Source organism: Acartia tonsa, chromosome 3, assembly GCF_053477335.1.
Source record: "Acartia tonsa isolate MP-2025a chromosome 3, ASM5347733v1, whole genome shotgun sequence".
Classification (NCBI taxonomy): Eukaryota; Metazoa; Arthropoda; class Copepoda; order Calanoida; family Acartiidae; genus Acartia; species Acartia tonsa.
The window spans coordinates 17676376-17698638 of NC_137262.1; the positions used below are offsets into that span (position 1 = coordinate 17676376).

The following is a 22263-nucleotide window of genomic DNA, read 5'->3' on the forward strand; positions in this document are numbered from 1 at the left end:
GTTATCGTCTCTGTCTAGGAACAGGCGCATGCCTGTGTTGAGCGTCCTATGAAACCTCTCCACTCGGTTGGACTGCGGGTTGTAGGGTGGTGGATGTGTCAGGCCAATCTCAAGCCTGGAGGCCAGTTCCTGGAATACCTGGCCGGTAAATTCCATTCCATTGTCGGAATGGATCTTCAGGGGGCATCCGAACGTGGCCAGGTGGCGGTGCAACAGGGCTTCAGCCACCGTGAGGGTGCGCTTGTTGGGGATGGCGTAGAGGCTGACAAACCGGCTGAATCCATCTTGGCAGGTGAGGATGTAGCGGTTCCCAGCTGGGGTCTCTGGCAGTGGCCCCACCAGGTCGATGAATAGGACTTGCTGTGGATACCCCTGGCGGGAGGGCACGTGGATCCCCTGCTTCAGCCTCTCCTTGGTAACTTTCTGGACACACTCAGGGCAGGTTTGTACCATCAGGCGGACGTCACGGGCCAGGTTGGGCCACCAGAAGTGCATGGCAACGCGGGCGATAGTTGCGTCCATCCCAAAGTGCCCAGCCATGGGGGTCCCATGGGCTAGAAAGAACGCGTCCTGCTGGAGGGCCGAAGGCAGCAGGTATCTTGTCCTCTCTCCTGTCAGAGTCTGGTCAGTGGTGGTGAGGCAGCCGTGCTCGTCAAGCCCCAGGGCTGGGAAGCGGCTGGTGTACTGCTGCTCGTCTCGTTCCTTGCCACGCAGCTCAGCCTTGGTTGGGGCTTTGCCATCAGCCACCCATTGGCGGACACGGAGCAGGAGGGGGTCCTGTGTCTGGGCCTCCAATACTCTAGCTGAATCCAGTCGGGCGGCAGGAGGCCGGCTAGCTGCGGCCTCCCCTAGCTGGCAAAGGTTGTGGATATACTCAGCCTGCTCTGCTAATTCTTCGGCGCTAGCCGTTGGCATGTTGTCATCTTCCCGGCGGCTGAGGGCGTCGGCGTTGGTATTCTGGGTGCCAGGCCTGTGGCAGACGGTAAAGTCTAAGGCCGCTAGCTCCTCCTGCCAGCGGGCCACCATCCCTGTGGATGTGTTCAGTGATTTCATCTGTAGCAAGGCAGAGGAATCAGTGTTGATCTGGAAGCTGCGGTAGGACAAGATGCCGTGGAATTTTCGGATCCCATACATGATGGCGGCCATCTCTCCCTTCCAGGACGGGTAGCGCGTCTCAGGGTCGGTTGTCTTGCGCCCCACGGCGGCAATCAGCCTCTCCTTGCCCTCCTGGCATTGACTCAGTATGGCAGAGATGGCGCGGCTGCTGAAATCTGTGGTGAGCTGGAACACCGCTGGCAAATCAAACCTGGGCGGCGCTCGGATGGGGGCCTTGCGGAACTTGTCCTTGAGTTGCAGCAGCTGGGCTTCCATCTCAGGCGTCCAGGTTAGGGCCTTGGCCGTCTTCTGCCGATTCATCTCGTAGGTGAGGTCTGCATACTCTGGGATGAACAGGCGGTAGTATCCAAAGAACCCCAGCAACGCCAGCAAATCCTTGGGGGTGCTAGGGGCTGGCCAGTCCAAGATACGGTCAATATAGTCCTCTTGCATGGCTATCCCCTCACGGCTGAGGGTGTGGCCCAGGTAATCCACCTTGGATCGGAACAACTTGGTCTTGGCTGGCTTGAGGCGGATCCCTCCCCTACGGTGGGCTTCCAAGACCTCTCGGAGCCTGGCCAGGTGGGCCCAGGTATCCTGGTGGAAGGTCAGGACGTCGTCAAGGTATGACTGGAGGTTGGCTGTGCCTAGTGGGTTTAGGACCCCTGCAATAAACCTGGAATAGACAGACGGTGCCGTAGCCAGGCCAAAGGGCATCCTTTTCCATTGATACAAGCCCCTGGGGGTGGTGAAGGCGGTGCAGGGCCGGCTGTCCTCGGACACACGGATGGTGTAGTATGCGGCCACAGCGTCTAGAGCACTGTAGACACGGTGCCCGCCAGCTCGTTCCACCAACTGCTGGATCCTAGGCAGGGGGTAGCTGTCCAGCTCCAGACACTTGTTGAGGGCTCTGTAGTCAACGGCCCAGCGGGTGCTCCCGTCCTTCTTCTTGATGGGCACCAGGGGGCTGCTCCAGGCGGAGTCTGACGGCTCTATAACTCCCTCCTGTAGCCAGGTGTCCAGTTGTTTCTCCAGTTCAGCCTCTTGCCGCGGGTTCAGATCCCTAAATCTCTGGCGGATCGGCTGGGTCCCTGGCTTGAGGCGCAGCTGCAACTCAACCACATCTGTGCAGCTTGGGGTAGAATTGGAGAAGACGTCCCTGTACTCTGACAACATAGTCCAGACCTCCTTCTTGAGCAAGGGGTCCTTGCGTAGGAACTCATTGTCTTCCATCTCCAGGGCCTCCCACAACTCCTGCATGTCTATAGGCTCAGCAGGTTCTTGGAACGAGTGGAGACGCGGGGGAGGCGTATCAGAGACCTCTAAAATGTCAGGTTTGACCAGCTCCCCTGCCACTGGGAGGCCAGCATCCAGCAAGAGGGGCACCTCCCCCTCATTGACCACCAGTACTCTAAACACAGTGGCAGAGCCAGGCCTGTGGGCATACAGGCCCTCTGGAATAACAAGATCCTCCCCAAACCTCTGTTCTGGGGCAGCTAGTTGAATGGCATCCTTGGTGCGATGGCCTACTAGCTCAACAGGGACCGCCATAACCCCGCGGCCAGGCAGGACCACCCGCTTGGCTGTGCGGAGCTGGGGTGGCTGGCCATCAGTTGGAGTGACAGCGCTTAGCCTATACGTGGCTGGTGCGGGGTCAGCTTTGGCTCCGGGACCCACCGGCCGCGACTTGACGGGCTCGGCTTCTGGAGGGGCTGACGTGTCGGAGCCAGGTGTGGCTCCGGGGGCGTCCGGCCACGATTTGACGGGCTCGGCGCTGGGAGAGGCCAAAGTGCTGGGTCCAGCTTTGGCTCCGTGGGCGTCCGGCCGCGACTTGACGGGCACGGCGCCGGGAGAGGCTGGGGCCTGAGAGTTGAGTGTGGCTCCGGGTACATCAGACCGCGACTTGACGGGTCTGGACTCGGGCTTGGCTGGTGGACTGGCTGGAGGTCCCAGGTAGAGGGGGCCAGGTGGACACGGCTGGCCGTTGATAAAGGTGTCGGCGGAGAAGATTGGTTCTGGAGGGCTGGCAATCTCAGGAAACGTTGTTGGCAGGCTCTCCCTTGGCACCTTGGGCACTGGGGGCAACCCCATGGCTAGCAGGTTAGCTCCCTTGTGTGCGTTGAGCTCAGCGTCCACCCAGTGTGTGCCTTTCTCAACCACACGCGGCTGCTCAGGCAGGGGGCCTGGCAGAGGCCCCTCGTAGCTTAGCTCTCTCTCGGCTGTCTCCCGGTCAATGGGGACGCCACGGAGTGGGATAAACTCCCCACGCACCCACAAGCAAGGTGGTTGCATGTCGAAACAGAGCCTTGTTCCGAACTCCTTGAGAAAATACCCTCCTAGGTTCAGAGGGTGTGAGAGATTCCGGACCACAGTCACGTGGTATAGATGGAGTATAAGAGTGTGTGAGACTGCCATATATAACTCTTTTAATTTTCCGATTACCTGGAGGGGCTGGCCTTCCTCATTAGCAGTCAGGATCTGGGTGTTGTCCGGAATCAACATGCGTTGCACCCCCATTGCGTGCATGAGGTGCTCAGAAATTACAGCAGACCCTGGTACACGGTTGCCAGAATCAATCATGGCATCAACCTGTACATGCTGGGCAGGGTCAGGAGTAGGAAACCTCACCCTGACATGGCAGGGGAAGTGGAGGTCCTGCCCTTGAGACAAGGGGGCCTCTCGTTCGGCTGGGGTTGGCAGAAACTTTGGTGGTGGCCGCACCGCAGCTATGGTGGTATCGCTTACCATGGTGGCTTAGACTGTAGCTTCGAATCACTAGAGCTTATTAATTATCACTTGGTCAACAATTTTATATTTATTTTTATCACTTGGTTGACATTTATACACACTTATGTGTTGTTATCACTAGGAGCTCTAGGTGTGATTCTGGAAGCACTGGCAGCAGGGAATGTCCGTCCTGCAAGGTTCAGAGGGGTGACGGCGGTAGGGAATGACCCGTCCTACAGCGCCGCTGGTTCGAATCCCGAAAATGGCGGCAGGGAATGGCCCGTCCTGCAGCGCCTCGGGTTCGAATCCTGGGAGGCAGCGGCAGGGAATGTCCCGTCCTGCCGTGCCTGTGGCTCAAAATCTGCTATCCGTCGCAGTGGTAGGGCTTACTTGTGTGCTGAAGCTTCGCAGCCACACATTGCCTTCTTAGGGAGACCAGCACCCAGCTGTCTGTCTCGTAGGTTTGGCCTGGGTGTCCTGGGGCTTGTCCCAGCTACACTTGCCAATTTAGACTCAGTTCTATAGCCGTCTGAGCTAAATTATCCGATTGCCGTGGCTGCGCACCTAGCGCTACTCCTACACGACACGGAAAAAGCGTCTTAACTGGCGCTTTTAGCAGGCTAAATCTGCTTGCCGTAGGCCAGAGGCCCACATATTGCGTTCAAAATGATGGAAATTCGACCTAAAAAGGCCGTCTCACGGGTCAGTTGGCGGCTGATTGTCCCCTTACTTGCCAAAGGGTCCAATCAGAGGTAGAATAGGCTAGTTTCTGTAAGGCTCGATTGAAACACGCTGACACCAAGTTCTGGTAAGCCGAGCGTTCTCGGCCCACGGGGTAACGAGTTCGGATTCAACGAGCCCTAGCCTTTAAGTATTCTACCAAACAAACAAGCAGGATTCAATCATACAGAAATTATATATTTAAACTGAATAATCTTTACAAGTTATGTTTACTATATATATACAACAAAATATGACAATGGTTAGGTTTGAAGGGGGTGTGGGGCGCTAGGGCTTAGCGCCCGACGGTAGACAGGCTGTGGGGGCAGCGGTGGTAAAAGGGGAGGCAACGCCTCCCGATTATATAAGCGCGTGAGGGACTCGTGATAGTTGCATGTTTGAGTCCCCTCCCCACATTTAGGCAGGCTAGTTTGACCGCTGGGTGCGGGGTCAACAGCGGTCATGAGATGGATGGTGATATAATAGGATTAGTGCGGGGGGTTTGTTATCATAAGTCACAGCGAAGCAACTCTGTAAACGGCCTGTCCGTCTGGGTGTCGTATTACCACACAAACAGTTCAAACAATAGAATTTATTTTAGTATTTTAATTTGTATAAAAACCTGCTGTAAAAACAATTAGAAACAAGGTCTTAAATTCTTTTATCTCAAGATAAATTGCTTGACTAAATTTAGAAATTAGTTTAATGGTGATTCAATTAAACGTTTTTTTTCCTCCTAAAAAAATTTTTAAAATCATCTGCAGACCGTTAAATTATAGGAAATTAATTAGTTTTATCAGCTGCGAGTCTTTTTACCCCCATCTTTGTTCATTAATTGTCTACAAATTTTAACTATGACCGTCTTAACGGCCAAAGGTTGAACGTTTTTTTCATGGCTTTTATTAAGGATACTGAATTCTTGTGAAGATTCTTATGGCCATACGCATAAGTCTTTTTTGTACGCAAATAGCTGCAAAATCTGTAGATGTTGCTTGCATTTAACAATTAAACACATTTCTTAATATATTATCGAAAATCTAACTAGTAGTATCGAAATTATAATAAATTCCATAACAAATTGCAAATATTTTTGTAAAACAGACATGAGCATGATGGAGCAAAACTTTATGTTTTAAATATTAATGATTGATTAATTACATTTTTGCAAAGCAATTACAAACTTTTTAAAATCAAAGTAAGAATTTAAAATTATTTTTTTATATGATATTTTCCTCAAATGCATTTTAAACACATAAGGACAGTAAGTCCCCAAAGCTTCAATAATCGTCCTAAATTTTCCCCCAAAAAAGACAATTTTTAAAAGCGAAGCTTTTCTATAAGTAGGGTCGGTCCGTCCGTTCGTTTTGATAGCTTATAGATAATCATTAACCCTTATAGATCGGGCCCCAATTCCCACCTTAATAGATCGGGGGGGGGGGGGGTCATATTGACCCCCCCCCCTCTATATCGGCTTCTGTTAGAGATAAAGACGTAAAATTTTTTTCTGGTGGTTCATGTGTATTTTTAGAGAAAATTACTTTTTCTAGTCATAGCGGTCAGGCCGCTCCTTAGCCGCTTTTTAGCCGCTAAATTTTAAACAGCTGTAGAGCGGCCAATTTTGCAGCTAGGATGACCAAATTTAAGGACGAACTTTTATTTTTCATAACAAAAAAATAATTTTTTTGATCATTGCCGAAAAACGGCAGATAACAGAAACCGCCATTTTTGGCGGTTACGGCGGTAAAACGGCGGTTGGCCGCGCCAATTAATATTTTTATCTGTTTATTGTTGCTCAAGAATTTACCAAAAAAAATTAAAGGTCTCTAGCTGTATAAGAAGCCACAATATTCATGATAGTCTGTAGTAAAAGCCGGACAAAAATCGGTCATAAAGTCGGTCAGGGTGCGGTCAAACGGTCAAAACCCCTTTTTTTCTCATAAGGTCAATGATATCTCAGTATTCACAAAAAAATTTTTAGGTTTCTACCTTATACACAAAAGTCATAATGTAGAAATTGAGATTTATTTAGAATTTTTTTTTAATTTTGGTGCTACCCAACCGACTTTGACCGGACACCACGACCGACACAGACCAGATATCCTAATAAAATCAATTCTTGCCGACGCATAATTACTAAACTTAAAAAGTCATGAAGTCACAGCTCTTCATCTTACCTACAAAAAAAATGACATTGAAAAACTAGAGGGGGGGGGGGGTCAATAAGGGTTAAAAGAATGTCCGTACGTCCATTTTAAACATGTTGTTTTTTTTCTTTTTTATCAACAAATTTTTATGTGATCTAATTATCCGATTGATCTGTTTTCTGGTATATTGATTCCTGGGACACCAAAGTATAATGCGAAGCAACTCTATAATCAAGTCCTAGAAATATAAGTATGTCCATAAACATTATCCTGTATCAAGCAGTTTTTCAACAAATTTACTTACAATTTTGCTTCGACTCTTATACATTTATATTCTGATTATTCAGTTCTGACACTATACAAGTGTTAATGTCCGTTTGTCTTACCGTTTCAGTGCTTCATTTTTATGAATGTTGTCATCCTTGTTTTATTAAAAATTTATTTAGTCTAATCATATGTACATTTATTATATTCCTAATTTTACACCTTTTTGTCTTTTTTTTAGCTTTCAGTTAAACATAGAGTATTAATTAAAGAAAATATTTCCCTAAATACATTTTAATTAAGCAACATAATTTTTTTTAATTGGCATACACAGAAAACCATCTGGTATTTAAAATCCTTTACTTTTCAGTAATTTTCAAGTTTAAATCATTTTTACAATGTTGACATACGGTGCAGGATTATGAAATTATTTCTTAACATGAAAAAAATATACATATTCACATGTAATCAAAATGTTTAGCAATTTTTTTGCATATTTTTTGCAAAACTTAAATTAAGATGTCTCAATGAAAGAAATTAGACATATTTTTCATTGAAAATTTGAATTTTTAAAGCAAATCATAATAATTTAAGAATTAGTTTTTAGAAGCTATATCGAGATATTATAAAAAAATAAGTTAAAAGGACTTTTAAAACAACAAATTAACAACTTGAAATCTAACAGTAAAGTTACTTTTTATGACATTGAAAATAGATCTCACAATTTAAAATTTACGTTAGGAATATATAATTGATTTTTTTAACATGATTTATGATTTAAGTCGCACCGAAGATTTCAAGGAGAATGGATTGCTAAAGAATATATATGTAAAATCTTCATTTTATCTGTTACATTGCTTATGAGAATTATTGTCCTCGTTTATTAAATATCTAGCAATAAAATTATAATGTACTTTTAAAAATGCTTAAGAAATATATTTTTAACAAACATCTCTTGTTATTTTCTGAATTATTTAAAGTTTAGCATAATTAGTTATGCTCAATATAAGCCTTGCCTACATAGTTTTTGCGTCTCAAAACAACTAACAAGAGAGCTTTACTTTATCAAAGCTGTAAAACGCGAGAATTTTCTTAAATTAAGTATCGCTTTTAAGTAGCGAAGCTGCTCTTAAGCTAATTTTTATGAGTGGAGGGTGTTCCAACCAACAGATAAATATTTTTAACCCATGTTTACCTATTTCTTAAATAGAAGAGCCAAATCAATTCAGCAGTTACCAAGATCTTAAGCTTCATCCGTAGAGACAGAAACTGTTCTAATCCCAACTAAAGTACATGTTTAATATTTATATTTATATTTTTCCATAATATTATGTAATATGTATGCATGGATACACTTAGAAGCTAAAACAAGTACAATGTTTTTATAATGAGCGCAGCAATGATAAATGTTTTATTAGATAAGATTTTCTACCATGGCTGTCCGTCTTCATACAAAAGTTTGGTGTTTTATATCAGTCCTTAATTCTTTCACTATCTCTACATTCTATCCTTTATTATACAGGGTGTTTTTTTTTAATAAGACAAAAATATTACTTCTTATATTACTTCTTATTTTCTCTTTTTTCCCTTTTTTCTTTCTTTATTTTTCCATTTCTCTCACTCTCCCTCGAAGTCTCTCGCTTTCTTTCGCTCTATCTCCCTCTGATAATAAATGTAAATTATCCATTTTTTATTTAAAATGAGTTTGGCAAATATAAAAACAACCTGCACCCCTGCTTACAATTAAAATACAGACAATGCAAGATTATAGAGTTATAGAGAATCTTCACGTACAAAGAACAGATAAAGAATAAAAAAAACCACTATTTGCTGTCTCTGTGTTTTTGCATGTTTATATAATTTTAGCAGACATTTAAACTCGTACTCAATCAATGTAAAGTCTCTTTTGACATGTATTTTAGGGGAACTTAATACATGCTTCTTAAAAGCGGGGACATTTTTTCTATTCTGCCTGTACGTCTATAAGTCATTCTGTACTTCCAAAAAGGTTAAGAAGTTCCCTTACCTAAAATCTAAAATGCTATTCCTTTTATCTATTAATGTATGCCCTAATATTTTTAATAGTTTTATATCCCCCGATTTATTCCAAGCCTGTTCTTGCTGCGCTGCAAATAGACATAGTTTCCTTGTTATTATGACTTGTATCCACTAAAGAAGATCCCCTTGATGTATGTTGCATTTAATACAACTATTTCTCAAAGTCTAGCTTATATTTTCATTTATAAATATTCAGGAATCAAGGTATACTGAATAATTAATTTGATTAAATGTAATAATTGATTTATAAACTTTGATTGTCCGTGATTAAAGATCTTAAAACTGCCAGACCACCGTGTCTACAATTTTCAGGGAGGCTTTACAGTGTTTGTTAGAATTTGTCATTTCTTTATTTCTTTATTTTTGTTTAAAGTGCATTTTTGTGTGTTCTAGCTTCTGTGACGCAACTTTTAATTTTTCAAGCTTTTTCAATTTTGCTTTTAAAAGAAGAAAATTGAACAGACAATTTTTATTGTTTTTTTCCTCTTAAAATTTTTATGAATTAATTATTTACCTTTTAAATTTCGAAACGTTCTATCGATTTCAAACCATGTATAAATATTCTTTTTAATATAAGAGAATCTCTTTAAACGTAAAAATCTTATGTAAGAGAATCTCTTTTAACGTAAAAAATCTTACATAAGGAAGAACGCACACATTAAGTATTGGCTATTTTTAAGCTAAGTTTTGACGACAAAAAATCCTCGTTTTCATTTGATACTTAAAATGAAGATTCCTAGGCTTATTAGGCGCTATATTATAGGAGTAGCTTATAACCAAGACTTAACAGTTGAGCTTCTTGCTTCTTTGGATTCCAAATATATATTTTAAAAGTTTCAGATAAAGACTTCACTTTTTGCTCCTCTATAAATTCATTAAGTCGACTCGCGATAAAATGATAAGATGAACTTTTTGCCGAGTTATGTAGGTCCAGTCAAACAAGAATTGTTATGTTCATAAGAAACACAGCAAAACTGTTTGGTACTATTACTGAAGTTAGAAGACAATAGAAAGCATTTGCAGTTGCTATGAAAAACTCACAGGCAAAATATACTGAAGGACAATCAACTTATAAAGTGACTACACTACTAAAAATAATGGGAGTTGTAGAGCAATAAAGATTAGATTTAGTAGCAAATTAATTAAGATATTTTACCTCTTGTTAGCAGCAAAATTACTCTATAACTATTGTATTTAATTATTAGTTGTTCATCTATATATATTTTATTGTCATAATTTTGCAAGAATCAAGCTCCCAAATTTGAATTATCTGAAGTCTTTTTTTTATGTCTGAATGAAAAGATATACTTGTATTATGTGCAAAAAATGATAATTTAGGACAGCTGAATCAATTTTATTTTCTAATTTTATGTTACAAAATGCGTTATGTAAATCGATATGATTGACTGGTTATCAGTCAGTTATGCAAGAGTTTAAACTTTAGTGGTTTTAATGTTTTGCTTTTATAAATAATTCTTTTAAGCTGGCCCTAAGAGGACCATGTTAAGCTATGAGAATAGTACCCGCGTCAGTTATCATTAGAGTAGAAATGCTTTGACCACTTAACAGCACAAATCAAAATCTTACTGAATTTTAACTTGCAATCATTCGAAAAGTTGTTTGTCTGGTGGATCTAAAGAGCCTGTAGAAATGACAGCCAGATTTTTGAAGTATGTGTTTATATAACATAGATTTCAGAATTTATTCGGATTGTCTTAAACTACCCTCATCAGATTAAAGAGTTTAGATTATAATCTGGAATGATAAATTTGGACAAGCAAACATGAGGCAGATACTGTGGGACAGGAATAAATAATCTGCTGCTATCAGTTGTGCCCCTATCATAGTAAATATAGCAGAAAAGCCTTGGCTAACAAACAGAGATACCCAGACATAGGTCGTGTAATCAAAAAGATGGTTGTGATTTTGGAGTTTCACCTAAGATAGGGTTTAAGTACACTAAACTAAAATTGTGTCTTATCTGTTCATTAATTAACATTAAAGAATATGTTTTTCTTGGCCGATATTAAAGATAGATTCTAAATGTTCTTCAAATAAGACCAATTAGCATCTCTTTGGGCCATAAAATATCGGTTGTTATTTTTTATCTTTAAACATCGTACTTATGGCTTTTGTTTTTACTTTTTCTGTTCCCAACCGTGTAAGCAGCATCTTTGAAAGAAGCTAAACTAGCAAATCAAGAGACAACAAGAATAAATAATTTTTCCTACAGACAGACACTACTTCAATTTATCAGGGATAAAGGAATAACAGAAGACATATATTTTTTTCTACACACCGCCACAAAATTTAACTTTCTTTGTCAGGGATTAAAGATTAATATAAGTTTAATGAAATCTATATTATTTATCATCTATTAAATAACTAAACTATTGATATTTATTCATATTTACTTAACCTATTATCCCTGAAAAAATGGCTTTTATTGTACTAGTGGTCATGTTATTTGCAAATAAAGTCTTTTCAAAAGAAGATACAAAAACCAGCCAACATGATATATAGGCCATTTTTCTTTGACAGTACTCCATGGTCAATTTTTATTTCTAGAATTTAAGGCACAAAATATTATGGTCGATCTTTTTGTCTGTTTAATGGCATGTTTCTCAGTAAATATATAAAGATTTTTTTTGTTAAATAAAAGCCAAAATCCAGGGATCCTAGGTGCTAGGACAATAGGACGAACCCCAATCTATGCTACTTTGAGAAAGACGATTCCAGTGACATCAACGTTTCGGGAAAGAAAAAGGGAGAAAAGGGAAGAGATTTTCTTCCCCCCTTCCCTTTTTCTTTCCCGAAATGTATATGACGTCACTGGAATCGTCTTTCTCAAAGTAGGACAGATTGGGGTTCGTTGGACAATAGACATTAAAAAAATCTTAAACTTACTTCTATATATGTTAAGATATTTATTATGTGTATAGCTTAAAAGAGAGGATTAAAAATTTACATTATCTATTATTGATAAAGACAATTAAAAGAGATATAAATTTCAATGACAGAAATGTTAAATGAAAATTAAATAAATATCCCTAACTGATTATAGTTGAAATGTATCTTATTTACTGTATGCAAATTTTCTAAAAATAGTTGATTTATTTACACTATTTATATTATTTAGATGAATGTTTGAGGAAAGGTTACCTACTTTTGCTTGTCTTAAATAAAGGGACCAATCCTAATATATAAAGTAGTAAGCGTTTTTGTCTGTAGCGAAGGATCTAGCTAACCGCTAACCGATATGGTACTCCTTTACAGTGAAATTACTTATTGGTCTCAGGATGGTTTTAGGGTATTTTATTTTTATAAAATGACCGAGTAGGTATGGTTTTAGGCTATTTTTCTACCCTTCAATATTTCTTCGTATATTAAGCCCCTAGATGCTAGGGGCTTAGCCGCTAGTATTCTATAAAGTAATAGTAGAACAAAGCATATATGGGTTTAATGCGCAATATTAGAAATTACAGACGTTGTCTTAAATGTTTTTCGCTCCATATAATATCATGTAATACTTTAAATTATGATTTTAAGACCTTTGTCTCGAAGTCCTCATTTTTCATGCAAATGAGTTACACATCAATATGATCCTTTCATTTTATATACTCTAGTTGTGCTATATATAATCACTAGCAGCTACGTCCCTAGAGGCCTCTAGTGGCACTTTAAATGTTTTTATTTTTTAAATAATACGATACCTTGCAATGTTACGTTGGAGTCTCTATCAAGATTCTACGATACCGTGCAATGTTACGTAGGAGTCTCTATTCGAGAGAAAAAATTTCGATTTATTGTGATTTCTCTAGGAAGGGTGGTAGCACCCTCCCCCAAAATAGTTATAAACCTTCCCGGGACCTATGAGAATCTACCCTGTTAAGGAGAACCCGATCGGTTCAGTGGTAAGCGAGATCCCTCGGTACAAACACACAGACAGACAAACAGACATCCTGTTACTTGAGTATAAGGATTAATTAGAAATCTTAATGTCCTTAGTCATGACAAGTTTTATGATGATTCTAGTAACCTGAGAAGGCCAGGGGGGGGGGGGTTGCCACTATTTACCCACAATTTACTTTTAAATTGAAATGTCTGTGTCTGTAAACAAATCCCTTGGCGAATTATTACCTAACACTTGGCTGTATTTATGAGGATGTAGAGGCATTTAAGCCAATTTACCTAATACTCATGTATTAAACAACAATTTTTAAAATGTAAAGTAGTCTTTTTTGCATTCGATATGAGACGGTTTCCTCATATCGCAAATGGACCACAGACAAGCCTTTTGAAAAAAGAGAGCCCTTTTTATTTGCGGAAAAGCTAAAGGAGCTGTGTCTGTCGTAAATAATTATGTTAAAGTTGATAATAGATACCCATTAAGAGATTTATTCAGATTATTTAGTTTGTAATTTTGTTTTTGGTAAGCTGTAAATGTTTGGGAGGAAAATGGTTGTAGATTAATTTAACCCTTAATATTCCCTTCCTTCTTGAAAACTATCTAATATTAAAGATGCAAAAGATATATTTCAGTGTTTTACATCTATAGAGCTAAATGTTATTGCACAAATAATTACCCGGTTAATTAGCTAAATATTTACTAAAACAAGGATGATTTATCTTGGAAATGTGGAGGTACCCTCTCTCAAAATATTTGTAAACTTTCCCTGGACCTATGAGGAGCTTCACTGTAAACAAGAACCATATTAGTTCAGTGGTTAGCTAGTTCCTTTGCTACACACATGCAGTAAGATATCCTGTTACTTTTGTATAATTCTAATATGGTATCTGAGCTCCTCTAGACATCCAAGGATTGGAGCTAGTAACCATTTTGTGTGAAAGTAAAGCTGTAGAGATGCTGCGCTTCTATAGACATAAAAAAATTGGCGGTAATAGTTATTTTGTGTAAATGCAGAGTATTTTTGCTCCTATAAACATTATAAAATTTTGACCAGTGACTGTTTTGGAGATGCAGAGTACCTACTTACCTATAGACAACATAAAGTAGCTCGCCTAACTGATATTAATAAAATTAAAAGCTATAGAATAGCTGCACTCCTGCACACATCCTAAAATTGGCTCGCCTGACTGTTTTGTGTCACAGAATTGAATGCTTTTCTATGCAGAACAAATGGCAGTTTAGGGAAAGTTCAAATATTGGAAAAACAAGAACAATAATGTACACAAGTAGGGAAGCAATAACAAGCCAAAAAATGATAATCTACACCTTAGATGAAGTATTGCCATTTCTTTCAACTTATTTTTAAAAGGTGAATTGAACCTATTGTACTAAATGTATAGATACTTTATAATGAAACCCACAGGGGCTCTGGTAGGAAATTGACAACATATTTATATGTGCTGTACTAAATCAATCATTACTTGGACTAATTTAACCAAATTAGGTTTTTTTTAGGTTTTTGATAATTCATACAACCCCCTTAAGTTATTCATTACAATAGAATACAATTTTAAAATTTATTTACTGTGTAAATAAGCATAAATATGACGTTTTTACTGACAATTAGGTTGATTTTTACTCAAAGCATATTTCTTGTAGACAATAAAATGATTATAACTTTCGTTCTATTTACGATAAATTGATGAAATAAAAAGTATATTCAATTTTATTATGCTGAGAAGTCACTTATTGATTTTAAGAAATAATAAACCCCTTTGAGTGGGGGAGGGGGGGGGGCGTTGAGTATTGAAATAAGAAACTAATATAAATTTCTTTTCTATTGTGGGTTTTAATGATTCATATAGCAGCCAAACTGTTCTTAGGCAGTACCCATTTGTCTGTCTGTCCCTCTGTCTGTCTGTCCTTTTGTCTGTCTGTCCACCCACTTGTCTGTCTATCTGTCTAACTGCCTCTCTTTTGGATTTCAATGAATCATCTAGCATAGCCTAATTGTAATTTATTAATGCCTCAAAGACAGTCTGTTACTATTTACCTGTCCTTCTGTCTGTCTGTCTGTCCGTCTGTCTGTCCGTCTGTCTGTCCGTCTGTCTGTCCGTCTGTCTGTCCGTCTGTCTGTCCGTCTGTCTGTCCGTCTGTCTGTCCGTCTGTCTGTCCGTCTGTCTGTCTGTCCGTCTGTCTGTCCATCTGTCTGTCCGTCTGTCTGTCTATCTTTCCGTCTGTCTGATTATTCACAGGTTCTCTATTGGATTTTATCTAATTAATTGTCTATTATAGTCAAACTTTGATAATTCTTCTTGCCTGTCTGTCTGTCTATCTGCTGAGTTTCTACCCTTGGTCTAACAGAATGATTCACTTAATTTATAAAAAATTAGATTTAACTAATGATATGGTGGTATCTTGTACCAAGAGATACAACTAAATTTTTTGACACCCCACTTATGACTTTTAACAGCCCCATTTAACTAAAATCAAGGGTGATTTTATTAAGATTTTACCAAAACTACTTTACATAAGAAATTTATTACATTTTAAAAATTTTTTATAAAAAGAGGATTGGGATATTTATCCCTCCCAACATTAACTTTGAGCACTATTGTAAAATATATTAAAAGTTATAAACATATATCTATCAAGATCATTAAAGGAATTAACTCAAGTTTAAGGGGGGGGGGGTTAATGCAACCATCTCATAATCAATGCGCAAATTGCACTTAGAATTCGAATTTCATTACAAAACTTGGCATCAGTAATCCTTGGTATATCTATTTTCCCAAAATGAAACAAAAAATTGACAGCTGGCAGCTTAGTCGTTTAGCAGTTTTTGGGATATATTCAGGGCAAAACTATCATTAATTACATAGGAATCAACTTTTTGAAACATATTTTTGCTTTAAATATCCATTCTTAAAATTTCTTGTACCAGCTGCTAAATGGCTAGAACTGGCTGAAAATGGCTGGGAGTGGCTAAGAGTATGAAGAGTAGATAGGGCTTGTGACATGTCTAGGGGTAGGTTTTAATTGGTACTGAGCTCAAAAATACTACTATAAATAGTGGAGGTCCATCCATTTGGCAGCTGGGGCTGTTACACAGACTGTTAAAAACCTACAAAGAGACATGTCACAAGCCCTATCTACTCATTCTACTCTTGGCCTCTCCCAGCTGAGCTGTGGCCGTTAGCAAGCTGCCATATGGTATTTGTGGTATTTTTTGTGGTATTTTTGAGCTCAGCACCCATAAAAACCTACCCTTAGACACATCAAAAGCCCTATCTACTCATCATACTCTTGGCCACTCCCAGCTGTTTTCAGTCAGTTCTAGCTGGTAAGTGGGTGGTACTGAAAATTAAAATATGGTTATTGGTATAATTTAACATACATTAAAGCATAAGTACGTTTTTGAAAAAACCTACCCTAGACATGTCACATCTTCCCAAGTCAAAATGGCATACATATATAGTACAATATTTGAGGTCATAATTTACTATACATATTAACACTATCTGTGTAAAAACTTTGAGGGAAACCCTAAATAAAATTAATGGTCTTCTTATCAATAAAGGGGGGGGGGTTATCATTTTTTGCTTAAATCAACCACATTTTTGCTGGGGGCAAAACTTTTATCAAACTTTTTTTTTCAGGGCAGGATGATTTAATGTACGATATATACTTTTGGCTGTTGACAGCTGTTCTCATCCATTTTTGGCAGTTTTCAGCTGTTATGACAGCGAAATCTAGAAATTAAAAAAGTGTTTTTAGTAATATGTCCATGACATAAAATTATAATGTTAATTAAGAAAATTTTAATTCCATGGAAAAATTCAATTTTTTTTATATCCTTATAAGCCATTACCCAGCTGCTACTATTTTTGTTAGTATTTTTCAGCTCAGCACCCATTAAAACCTATCCCTAATGGATGATTCCTACGTAATCATTGATGGATTTGCCCTGAAAATAGCCCAAAAACGGCTAAACAGCTGAGCAAACAGCCATTAGCTATTACTTTTCCAACTTTTTGTTCCATTTTGGGAAAATAGATCTACCAAGGATTACTCATGCCAAGTTTTGTAATGAAATTCGAATTCCAAGTGCCATTTGTGCATTGATTACGTGATGGTTGCCTTAACCCCCCCCCCCCCCTTCAGCTTAACTTTTTGTTAAATTTTGAAAAACAGACCTACCAAGGAATACACATGCCAATTTTCATAACAAAATTTGGATTAATTGATTATGGGATGGTTGCATTAACTCCCCACCACCAATTAAAAGTTGTACAGTACAGTTGTACAGAATATTGCAAGATTTTTTTAGTAAAGTCTGGTAATTAATTAATCTAAAAATAGATAGCATAGAATTATCTGAATCTGTGACTTGCTTATATACACCCTCCTTAAAGGGCGAATATAGGTTGAATATGATATTAGCTTAAATAAAAGGTGCCATTCCATTGATTATAAATAACTTAAAGATATTGACATATTCAATTGTATAAGTCTATTTATAGCCTAAAACCTGGATGGCTCAAAATAATATTACATAAAAAGTGTGGTTCCCTAAGACCTCCAAACACCCTAGCATCACACAAGGCTTAATCGGAAGGTTGAATTAAAAAGCTTTCGTTCATTGATCGTCGTGGTAAAGTTGAAACCAGTTACCAATAGTTACCAATGGATATTATATGTTTTCTTCCTTAACAAAATATTCCCCAACAATATAAAAAGTATGTGAATTTTATTTTTAAAAAAACTTTATAGGAGAAATTTTATTTCATGTAAGTATGAAAAATATATGGTAATTGTTATATTATAATTAATTTTAAGGGGACAAAAATAATAAATGAACATTATTTCTTTTTTCCTATATTTTATCTGGAGAAAGTTTGAGTGTGTGTGTGTGTGTGCTAGAGGGTCAATATTTCACAAGGTATTAATCAGAGATCCTTATAGAGAAAATAAATTTTAAACATATTAGTTACCCTTGACGCTATATTTGACGCACTCTTGCGTAAAATATTTTGACTGATATTAAAAATTAAATAAAATAGTATTTAATTAAAAAAAATAAACATTTGAATTATCTTATAAGATGCATGCCAATATAACAATCAATTAAACTTAAGAAAAATAGTCAAAACAAGTCTTGTAAAGGGCTAAAATAAACGATTTTGTTGACTATCTGGTTTATCATATGTTGAAGTAAACGCAAAAATTGCAAAATCTACTTAAGGATTTTTTTGAATTTTTAAATTTAGCATAGATATTTTAAAAGTATGTAATTGCACCTTTCATATAAGCTCATATCATATTGAACCTATATTCGCCCTTTAAACACCCCCAACCCCACTTTATTTTAAGGGGTGTAAATTTATTTCCTTTACACCTCCTTGGAATTTATAGAGGGGTGTATCTGAGGGTGTAGGCTCTTGTCAAGAGGGTGGACACCTAGGGAGGTGTATCCATCCCCCTTAATCTTACAAGGGTGGTGTAAACAACCCCTATACCAACCTTTTGCACGCCTTTGATCTTAACTATACTTTCAGAGTACATAAAGATGTAAATTCTGTAATTATTCTACAAAAATTATCTTCCTAAATTGATATATAATTTTCGGGGTGAGGTGGGGTGGACTAAACATTAAAATTTTATGGAAAAAAAGATATCTTTAGAACATTCATGACTTGAAATTATCCCCCCTTTGTACTCAATACGCATTTTTTATTCTAAGTGCGTTAATTTTGCGTCTAAAGATACCCTTAGTTTAAGCATTAATTTCTCCAAAAAATGATGAAAAAAGATAATTTTTTTTTGATAAAATGATAAAAGTATATGTAAAATAAAATAACCAGCAAAAAAATTACAATATTACGTTAATTAGAACGAAAATTAGAGCGTTTTCTATGCCTTATAAAATGCGTATTTCTCATGAAAATTGTAATGATTTTGTATGTTGAGTAAAACTTTTATAAGTTTCCCATTTCTATAAGTGAGCGAGCCGCGGTGAACCATATTGTTCTAGAAATCTCTAAACAAGGTTTAGATTAAATAGAACGATTTAAACAAGCCTCATGTTATTTTTACGCCATGAAAACGAACTGACAAACGAGACAAGTAAAAAAGCTTGGCTTTGAAAAGTAATACATTGCAATTCATGAATGACTATTTAGCCTTTTTTTTGACCCTAACATAAATATTTGAAATGTGCTTTTTTTTAAATAAAAAGAGGCCACATCCCCCCAGAAAAAATAGCAAGAAGTAAGCCGTTACGAAAATGTATTAAATTGCTCTTTCTAAATCTGTTATTAACAAAGATCTTTTAAAATAGATTAGAACATTAAATTACTACATAAGCGTTTTTAGTACTTCATATTTTGAAACCTTTCAGTTTTATACCTAAGATACTAAAGTTGGAATTTTGCGTATAAAAGTTAGTGTAAGATTGTTCCATCATCCATTGTCCTATCCCTGTATCCCTGTTGTTCCTGGTTATTTGCACCTCTAAATCCAGAATTTCGTTGCTAATGAACATTTTTTCCACTAATCTTCTCTACGGCCTTTGTCTAGCCACACAAAGCTACTATTCCCTAAACATCTACAAAAACCTAAAAAATGTTTTTTTTTATTTTAACGTCTACATAAAAGAAGGCAAATATAGGTAAGAAATGCGCTAAAGAAATATGTCTTTATTAAGAATAAATATTACTCTATAAGATTTTAAATTGTATGTACGTTTGTCCACTAAGATCTCTAAATCCTCTAGACTGATTGCTTTATAAATTACAGATTTACAAGTAAGCTAAGTATTGGTTATTGAAAAGTTAAGGCTAGTTGGTGAAAGTAGACTTCAACCCCACTCCCCAATAATATTTACATTTAGCTTCATACAAGCCCATAATCTTTTTTACAAAGGGGTTGGCCGAAAAAGTTTTATTTTCAAGAAAAAGGTTTAAAATTTTCATATAACTAACTAAGACATTTTGTGAATAGGTGGAGTGTTGACTAATCACTTTCATTGTGTGCGAGTGTTACAATAGAATTAAACAATATTTTACTTTTATTTTGCTACATTTAAAATATTTTTTTTGTACATTTTGAACAGTTTTTTTTGTTTCCTTATTGGTAGCAGTAAAAGAGTAAAAAGTGTTTGCTTTGTTTTATAATGTGGTATAATCTTTTATCCAATTGACCCTCTCATTGGTCTCTGATAAACCTTGTATAAGCTAAAATACACTAAATAGACATCTCAAATGCAATTTATTTTTCTAAAATGAAGTATTTCATAGTCTATTTAAAGAAATATTTATTGTCTGTATATGGATGTTTTTTAGTTGATTGCAAATTAGATCTATAGCAAGCATAAAGTTTCGGCCATACTTTTCTATCCTTAAACTAAAACGTAGAACACTTTTGAAACAAAATTTGTTGTTTCATAATTAGTGATAATCTACAAACTTTGACAATTTAGCTTTCAGTAAATTTATTATTGGCGTAGCTTCAATATAAATAATATACATTCGTTCTAAAGAGTATTTTTTCTCGTATTAATTCGAAACCGATTAATAACCGGTGGATTAGAACCGGTCCTAATCCATACTGAAAAATCAATTATAGCATCAAATTACAGACAATTTTCCATTAATATCAAAATAGGTACCATAAACAAATAACCGAACAGCCAAAAGCTGGTTTTGATCTAATAATTTTACATATTAATATCCACGGAAATCTGTTTATAATGCGCTGCGATGTATAACTATTCTTTAATTAGAAGTTACCATGAAATTGAACAAGGACGTTTACGAACAATATTTGTAAAACTGTTATTAGTGCAGCTACTCTTAAACTAGAGTATGACCGAGCCAATCATATGTTTCTAAAAGGTTATACGCTTGTAATTAATTTTACTGGGTTTTTAAACTTTATATATATATTGGAAGGAAATAGGTTAAAGAACAATAAAAATATAAAAGCACTGTTTTTGTCAAACAAAGGAGAATTGTAAAGAGAATCCTCGCTGCAATATAAAAAAGCAAAGGTTTGCTAAATTTTGCTCCGCAAATATTTTCCATTTTCTCCGTTGACCTTGAGTCGAGTTTTGTATGATTGCACTTTTCTGTGTAAAATTTGTGTGCGTGTGTGTGTATTTGTATGGGTGTGTGTTAGTGTGTGGATGTTGGTGGGTGGGTGCTGTGTGTGTTATTGCAGAGCCCAGCTGGAATGGAGGGTAATATCCTTAGCATTTCAATTTAGACCATTCTATTATCCCCCCTAAAAAATTAATTTTCAAGAAGTTTTATAAAAAAATAATTGATAATCAATAAATGTAAATAATGGTTGTATCTAATTACAAATTTAAATTACATAGGTTTATTTATCTACAAAATAGGTGTATAAAAAAAGTAGGAGCTTATGTTCTTTTAGTTGGTATACCTATTTTTTAAAATAATATACCTAAAATGATTTTAAACAAAAGAATGGAAATTGAAGCTGAGGCCTGCATGAGTTAATCGTGTTTTTACAACAATATATGCTTTTACTACTTTTATATGAGTCAAAGCTTTTCCTCATTTTTATTTATTTTCTGCATTTTTACTTTCATTCTCTTTCTCTCTCTATCCTTTAAGGTCTTTTTTTATTTGTTTTAATTTTTTTTCTATCCTATTATATAAAGTAGTAAGCGTTTTTTGTCTGTCCTGAAGAATCTCGCTAACTGCTAAACCGATATTGTTCTCCTTTACTGTGAAGCTTCTTATAGGTCCTGGGAAGGTTTTGAACTATTTTTGGAGAGGGTTTCTTTACCCCCCTCCCCCCAAAAATATTTTTTAACTCTTTTTAAACGCAAATTTCCCCCTCCTACCAGTGCCCCTAGAGGCTTCTAGGGGTGTAGCCGCTAGTATAATTTAATATAAAACTACAGTGACAACTCATTAGAGTAGCAAAGCACAGGAGTACAAATAAAATGTTGCATATTTAGAATACTGCTCATTGGCCAATAATTCTTAGAATGCATTAAAAATTGTATCTAATAGACGAAGACGTCACTTATATTCTAATTCATAAGGACGGACGCAAGATTAAGCTCATCTTCGCTACTAAAAACTGCAAATTTCTAAGTAAACATATTAAGAAACAAGAATGCAATTTTATACCCAATAGTTCATAAAGAACCTCTAGAAGTCATTTTATCATCTACAAAATTCTGATTCATGAAAAATTAGTTTCTATGCGGTGCGTTCCTAGCACAACTTTTTTGTGTTATTTCAAACTAGAGGCTACCCCTGTAGAAGCCTCTAGGTGCAATTTAGGTAAGGGGGTGGGGGAAGTCGGGAA

General features: G+C 37.2%; 1 protein-coding gene across 1 annotated transcript in view; it reads left to right on the forward strand.

The window, feature by feature from the left end:
* Positions 1–22263, forward strand: part of LOC145313514 (uncharacterized) — a 70993-nt gene that overhangs the window by 44261 nt on the left and 4469 nt on the right. The gene's annotated exons all lie outside the window — the stretch shown is intronic.